The sequence below is a fragment of the Papio anubis genome, unplaced genomic scaffold (genome assembly GCF_008728515.1).
Source record: "Papio anubis isolate 15944 unplaced genomic scaffold, Panubis1.0 scaffold368, whole genome shotgun sequence".
NCBI classification, from domain to species: Eukaryota; Metazoa; Chordata; class Mammalia; order Primates; family Cercopithecidae; genus Papio; species Papio anubis.
The window spans coordinates 26,315-34,126 of NW_022163831.1; positions in this window are offsets into that span (position 1 = coordinate 26,315).

The following is a 7,812-nucleotide window of genomic DNA, read 5'->3' on the forward strand; positions in this document are numbered from 1 at the left end:
TGAGAAAAAGCCAAGGTTACCAAGATAGGCATAGACCAATCGTGAGTCATGGGCCTGGGCTAGGCAAGGGACTCTATCTTTGAGCACAAAGCTACCTCATTCTTCCACAAAATTAATGTTGTGTTAGCAAGAAACACAGGGAAGAGGTGGCTATTGTGTAGGCCACTAACACTATCTACCAGAATTTCCAATTTATCATTGTGATAGACTGCTTATCTACTTTGACTTACATCAACCCCAAGAAAAGCAAGGCAGAGCCATCTGGAGATACTCTTGTGGATGAAGGAGTTTTGTTTTTAACTATAAAAGTAAAGGAGAGGAAACATTATTAACCAGGATTCACAAACACTCCTGTATCAACTCATCTGGCTTTCCCGACAATTCTGACAACCTCACTATGTTGGTGTTACTATCATCAGCCATAATTGACAAATGAGAAATCACGAATCAGAAAGGTTAAGTGATTTTGTCCAAAGGCAATTGTATGTTAGGATTTGCAAAAGGACATATGTGTTCTGATTTCCAAATCTAAACTCTTTTCCCTTCACGAGTGGTACGTAAGAGTATCGGCATCACCTGGGAGCTTGTTAGAGAAAAGCAAATTCTCAGGGGCCACCTCAGACTTAATAAATTAGACTCTCTGGGAGTTTGTCCGGTAACCTGTGTTTAACAAGCCCTCTAGGTGATTCTTTTGCACACTAAAGATTGAGAACTGCTGCATTACACACTACTACCCACACTCCTTTCTGCTAAATTGATCACATTTTTTTTTTTTTTTTTTTTTTTTCTGGTTGTTACATGGTTCAGCAGAAAAAGCAAAATACTGCATTTTGCTGAAGTTCAACTCAGGAGTCCCTTTTGGCCATTCGGGAGCATCATAAAAGGTCAAAGTTGTCTTTCCCTTACTTCCAGATTCAAAGGACCCTTGAATTTTGGGATCCATGCATTGGGCCCCATTTTCAAGGTTACATTCTTGAATCAAATGAGCCAGTTATTCCTATATACAGCCTGAGTACACAAAGGGAGATAGGGTGAATCTGCAACTCATAGAATTTATTTTTATATACTTAATAATGAGTCAAACTGTACTCTCTCCTCTGCCAAAATGAGAGCCCTTTGCTCTCTATTTCTCGTACACTTCTGTGATCCAAACGTTTTACCACAAAACCTTCAGTATTTTCTCCTTTCTGAAAAAATAAACAAACAATTTCAGTGACTAATAAACATCTCTGACAAAGATGCTCTAATTTTAGCATATAATCTATTTGTCTTCTTTCAAATTTGATTCTGTCATTTACTATGTTTTCAGTATTACAGTAATTCTAACCCATAAATAATGGGTCTATCCCTGCATACTGTCTATTTTCCACATTTCTGCCCTCTTTGTGAGAGTGAAAAAATTAATAGACCCAGGGTTCATTTCAGGCCCAATTTCAGGCTAATACATCAGCAAAGTCTGTCTCTCCCAGTTTTGGGAACCTGGCATTCTCAGTCAGTAACCACCTGGATAACTACAGATTTTTGCTGCTTCTTGGTTTTCTCAGGGTTCTATAGTCACACTTTATTGTTGTCCCCCAGGAGCAAATCTTACATTGGACATATTCTTTCCTATTAAAATTTGCTTGCACACAAGGAGAAAGCATTGTGCTGACTTTGAAGTCAGTCCAAACTCTATGGCTGATGACCTGAGCAAGCTGCTTACTTCTCTGTTCAGTTCCCCATCTATAAAATAATTCAGTGATTCTCAAAATCTGGGGTACATTAGCATTATTACCTGGAGGTCATGTAAAGAGAGAAAGCAGGCCAAGTACAGTGGCTCATGCCTGTAATCCCAGCACTTTGGGAGGCTGAGGTGGGCAGATCACAAGGTCAGGAGTTTGAGACCAGCCTGGACAATATGGTGAAACCCCGTCTCTACTAAAACTACAAAAATTAGCTGGGCATGGTGGCAGGTGCCTGTAATTCCAGCTACCTGGGAGGCTGAGGTAGGAGAATCGCTTGAACCTGGGAGGCGGTGGTTGCAGTGAGCCAAGATCATGCCGCTACACTCCAGCCTGGGTGACAGAGCAAGACTCTGTCTCAATAAATAAATAAATAAATAAATAAATAAATAAATAAATAAATAAATAAAAGCAGACTGCTGGGCCCTCCACAGAACTTCTGATTCAATGGGTCTATGACATAGCCCAATAATTTGCATTTCTAAAAAGGTCTCAGGTGATGGCAGATGCTGCTTGTTTAGAGATCACACATTGAGACTCACTGGCATAATGTTATTAGGATTAGAAACACTACCTGCAACGTTCCCAATTCAAAGTATCCACCTAATAAATATTAGTCCTCTGCTTTCCCTTCTATTCCACGTCTCCTCAAAGGAAAGGAAATACATGACAAAAATAAGTTGATGACATTGGATTTAAATGTAACTAAGCTAAATGTAATTATTGTTGGACAAGCCTTTCTGGAAGTTAACCAGAAAAATTTTCTGAAGCAGTAAATGAAAGGAAATATTTTAGATAAATGAACATTTAGAAGCTAATGATTGGTACTAGTAAAGGCATCAGGCAAAGGGAAGGCCAATATACTGTTAGTAGAAAAATAAACATATACATAATTTTGGAGAGCAATTTGGTAGTAACCACCAAAATGTGACCCAGCAATTTCACTTCTAGAACTATATTTTTGAGAAATAAACACAAATAAACAGGGATATAGTGCAACATATTTGCATAGCAGCTCCTAAACTCAAGAATGCAAGAAATGTAATATTTTTTTCATAAGCCAGCTTGATTTACGTTTCAAGCCCATTGCACCAGGTGGTAAAAATAAATCTCATTTATTTCAGGATTCATTCCCTGATATTTTTCTGCAGTTGCATGTGAAAACCAGGAGGCACATACAGAGCAAAGGGGTGTGTGTGCGTCTGTAGAGTATTTGGCCTTATGTCTAATCCATTCATGCTGTCATCTGCTGACTTGGCCATCATTTGGTTGGTACTTGATAGATTTTATATGCAGATTGCTGCTGCCTCATTGCATGATTTTCTCCTCACAGTCCCATCCTGTCTGCTTCATCCTCATCACCTGCTGCTTCTATTGCCCCCACACTATCGTGGGCTGCCAGATACTACGGGAGGCTGAGACTCTGATTCCTTTGATACTTTCACATGCTTAGGATGATTCTGCTGTTTCCATGTCTTGTAAATTCTGAGGTTGTGTGGAACTCTAATCAACTACGTATTTATTTATTTTAGTCCTACGAATAGAGCAGATCAATAAAGTTCAACTACTAGTTTTGAAAGTGTCACAGATTTCCATTTGGAACATTGTGTTACTTTAGTTTTTATCTGATACTGAAGAAAAGAAAATAACCATTTTGATGGCAAAAAAAAATCTTGTTTTCAAGACAAGTCCCAGATGTAAGTTACTTCTTAATCAGTGACTCAGTGATTATAACTTAGCAACATGCAAGTCTGTGTTAGCTATATATAGCGCTATTTTTGTATGCATTAAAATGAGCCTCTGATGGTCAAAATAGTTTTTTTAATTTTCAAAATGATAGCAGCTGTTTATCCTTAATTTTGAGAATAATTTGGGGAGCTGTGTACTTTCCTTTTTGCCCAAAAAACAGAAATGACTTCATTGTTTAGATACAGGAAGAAATATGTTAAATCATCTAACCAATGCTGCTTGGAATAGGCTTCTTTAAAACATATTTTGATTGTGTAACTGTTCTGAACTAAACTTGGCTTGCTAAGTCTCTGGATGTTATATAACCTCAGAGAAAATACAAAAATAAGAAATAAAGACAGAATTAAACAAACGACAATGAAGTTGAGGCATTTCAGTGTTCATTTCTTAAGAACCCATAATGTACCAGGTGTTGTGAATACAAAGGTAGATGGAGCACAGCTCCTGTTGTTGAGATCTCCAGCTAGGTAGGGAGATAATCAAATAATAGTGGCAACAGTAAACACAAAGTGCAGAGCCAGAGAGCATTTATTCTACCCGAAGAAAGGCTTCATGGTGGAGGTAACATTTAATCTGTGGTGAAAGAAGAAAAGAAGCATATTCAAGATTAAAGGACAGAATTTATCAAGAGATCCTGTTCATTAGACTATAAGCTTGGTGATAGGAGGAAGAATGTCTGATTGACCTTCTATGCACTTAATGCCTAGAAGAATGCCTGATATATAAGATGTAATAAATATGTATTTGCTGAATAAGTGGAAGCATGATTTCAGGCAAAAGTGAGTGGTTCAAGGTTATTGTATCTGATGAAACACAGAGAGTGGGATTAACAGACGAGAAAAGCTAGAAAGGTATGCAAGGACCAAATGCCATGACTATTACCTTCTGAGAAGTTAGGATTTTGTTTTGCAGGCAATGGCATGCCATTAACAGCATTTGAGTAGGGCAGACACCCAGGTGAGGATTTAGTAAAATGTTGAGTGGATCTTTCCAAGTGCTTGGAACTAGGGTTTATAGGTAAGGACCAATGATAAGTACCTCACATTATAAAGAAAACACTCAATTATCAGGTCACAGGCTTTATCTTCACTTCCTCTGGACTTCCCCTGCCGCCCCCAACACACACACACGCGCGCGTGCACACACACACACAAGAAACCCTGTGGAAGTATGGCATTCTTGGTGAGGTGAAATGTTCCTCCTTTAGCCAGGATGCCTGAACAACCCTGCAGCCTCTGCTCCCTAGTCTCAATACCCCTTCACAGGGAGCCATGGGAGTCAAAGTGGTCCTCTTCTTTTTTCCCTGAGGGCCACAAAACTTGGTGTGATGATCCCTCCCCCTCCCTTTGGCTTTTATTCACAGGCAAATTACTGAACAGACCCTTTTGCTAGGCAAACTGTTATAGCAAACCACCTGCCTTCATACATCGCTAGACTAGAAGAAAGGACCAGTCTCCAAGTTCCAGTTCAATAGCTACCTACAAGGTACACCCATCAAGCATTCCCAGTGATTCACTCATCACACTCTCCACTGCAATTTCATGCAGTGTGATCCCCAGATTTTGCAGCTGATCAAGCATTCAGCCAGGGATGGAACCAAAATATATAGCTTCACCTCTTGCAGGAGTCCTCAAGCTCTTGTTCCTGATCCCTAACCTTCAGGCCTCATCACTGGGAATGGTGGTGGATAGAATGTGAACACAGACAGGTGAGCAGGAAAGCCTCCCTCCACAAACATTGTCCAGAAAAGTTATTGTTTTGTTGAATTTGGGATTGTAGATGATATAGCTCCTTACCTCTTAGTTTACAGTTGGTAACCAAATCGCTGGCTGCTCTCATTGGAATGTGGAGCCAATGAGCACTTCTTGTCCTCATCTAGAGATCTGAGAAGCCAACTTTAGGGCAACAGGAAAAATTTCTCTCAACATTCAATATTGGTTTCCAATAGAAATAGAATGTGAGCCATATTATGCAATTCCGGTTTTTTTAGTAGCCACATTAAATAAGGTAAAATGAAACATGTAGGATTAATTTTAAAATATGCTTCAACCCAAGGTAGCCAACTACATTTTAATTAGTGATCAACATAAACATTATAAATGAGATAATTGCATTCTCTTCTGACACTAAGTCTTCAAAATCTAGTGTATATTCTATACTTACAGCACATCTCAATTTGGACTAGCCTCATTTTAAGTGACTAATAGATTTTTTTTGGATAATACAGATGTAGATTAACTTGTGACCAAAGCTAGCAATCGTTCCTTATTGATCACAGGGTAAGTTCAAATTCTTATTACAAATATATTTGTTTTTAGGGAGTTGTCTTCAAGAGTAGTGGGGAGGTCACCTGATGCAGGTCTCTTCTCACCATAGAAGACCACCCTATTCAACAGTCTTAATTTCTAATAGATTATTTAGAAACTTAATTTTTTTAAAACTCTGAAAGGAATATTTTTTCCTGACTCAGGTCACTGCCTTAATTAAAAACAGCTGAACTTCTAGAATAACTTTTCTTTGAACTTTGCATCACAGCTTTTAAAAACTGATGAATTTTTTCCTCTTAAAGCACGAATTAAACTTTCCTTCCACAAAGGCAATTCAGTACAGCACTTTGCAGATGGATGGGTCTACTTCAATGGCCTGGTAACTGAACACAGGCTGGATGTGCCCCATCAGCTCTGTCTCAGATTTATTCCTTCAGACTGAGCAAGAAAGAATCAAGATAGAAAAGATAGAGTAAAATAGTGGTCATTATTTTTTAAATTTTATTTTTTATTTTTTTGGTTTGGCAAGTTGCCTCATTCCACACAGACTTTATGAGGTGCTTATGTCTTATTTTTTTAAGGTGAGAACTGTGATCTAATCTGTATTCTATAGGTTACTTAGCACATTGAGAATGCCCAATAAATATTAAACAGGAAGAGTTTATTGAACCCCTAAACACCATACACTTCCTGGTTCATCTATTGTACCAACTTCCGGTGCAGAACCATCATGAATAGATGAGTGGCTGGAAGATTAATGAGTGAATTTATTTGATAGTACACTGACAAAGTATTGGTACTTATAATTAAATAATATTTCCTGGTCTTCTCCTATGAATCCAAGGAAAATAGTCTCACATTAGTAACAATTCTAAGTTTAAACAAATACATAGTAGCCCTTTGTCTCTGGAAGTTTAAAGCAGAGGTTAAAGTCCAGTAGCCCCTATTATCATCAATCCATAAAAGTAGAACCCCTAAAATAACCTGCTAGCACCTCAAAATCAAAAAACTTTAATAATACCAGAATATACAATAGTTAAAATATTAACTCTGAATTATTCAAAATTGAATTATATTCAATATTATTTTAGTGCTAACTAGGTTTTATTTCTTCAAAGCTATTCATTAATCAGATTCAATCATTTAAAAAGCAACTGAGTATAGCACAGAGCACCTACTATGTTCCAGGCATGGTTCTAGGCTCTGGAAAACCGAAAAATTCCAGCTTTAATGGAGCCTACATTCTATTGGAGTATTTATTTCAATAGCTACTCAATCAAAATATTTAAAACATTTAATTTAATCAAATATTTTACTTTAATTCAAGCATTTATTGCTTGTAATTCCATTTCTTTTTGATAGAAAATCCACAAGGTAGGTGTCAGAACTATGGCACCAATCAAGGTCTTTTGATTATGAAATTTATATTCTTTTCATAGCAGTGTGGCTAGTATTTGTCTTTCAATTCAATTTGTTCAGCATTGGTTTAGGAGAGCCACAAGATCCCTTCTAGCTCTAAGACTTTCTTTTTTCTGATTTTGTAATAAAATGTTCTAATCCGAAGATAACCTCCAGAAAATTGAGTCTCAATTATGAAATGAAGATAATAAGGCTAAAGATAGTACTGACAATGTAACTCTTTCCTAAAGAGTTCTACAAGGAAGGTTTATGAAAACCTTCAGAATAAAAATGCAGAATAATCATATCCTTATAGATTGTATTAAGATGACAGAAATTGTATGGTGAATTGGAACTCTTCTATTTTATATTCAAATATATTAACTGCCATTCTTTCAGACTTGCTCTGAAATCTGTTTCTCAGGGATAATTAAGAGCTGCTTGTTAGAGGGTAGAACAGTGGTTATCAGTGGCTGAGGGTGGGTGTTGAGGATATATTGGTTGAAGGAGAACAAACTTCAGTTAGATAGGAAGAATAGGCATGGAGATTATAGTCAATAAGAATGTGTTGTAGTTTTGAAAATTCCTGAGAGTGGATTTTAAATGTTCTTACCACAAAAAAGAGAAGTATGTAAAGTAATGCCTATGTTAACGAGCTCTATTTAGCCATTCCACAA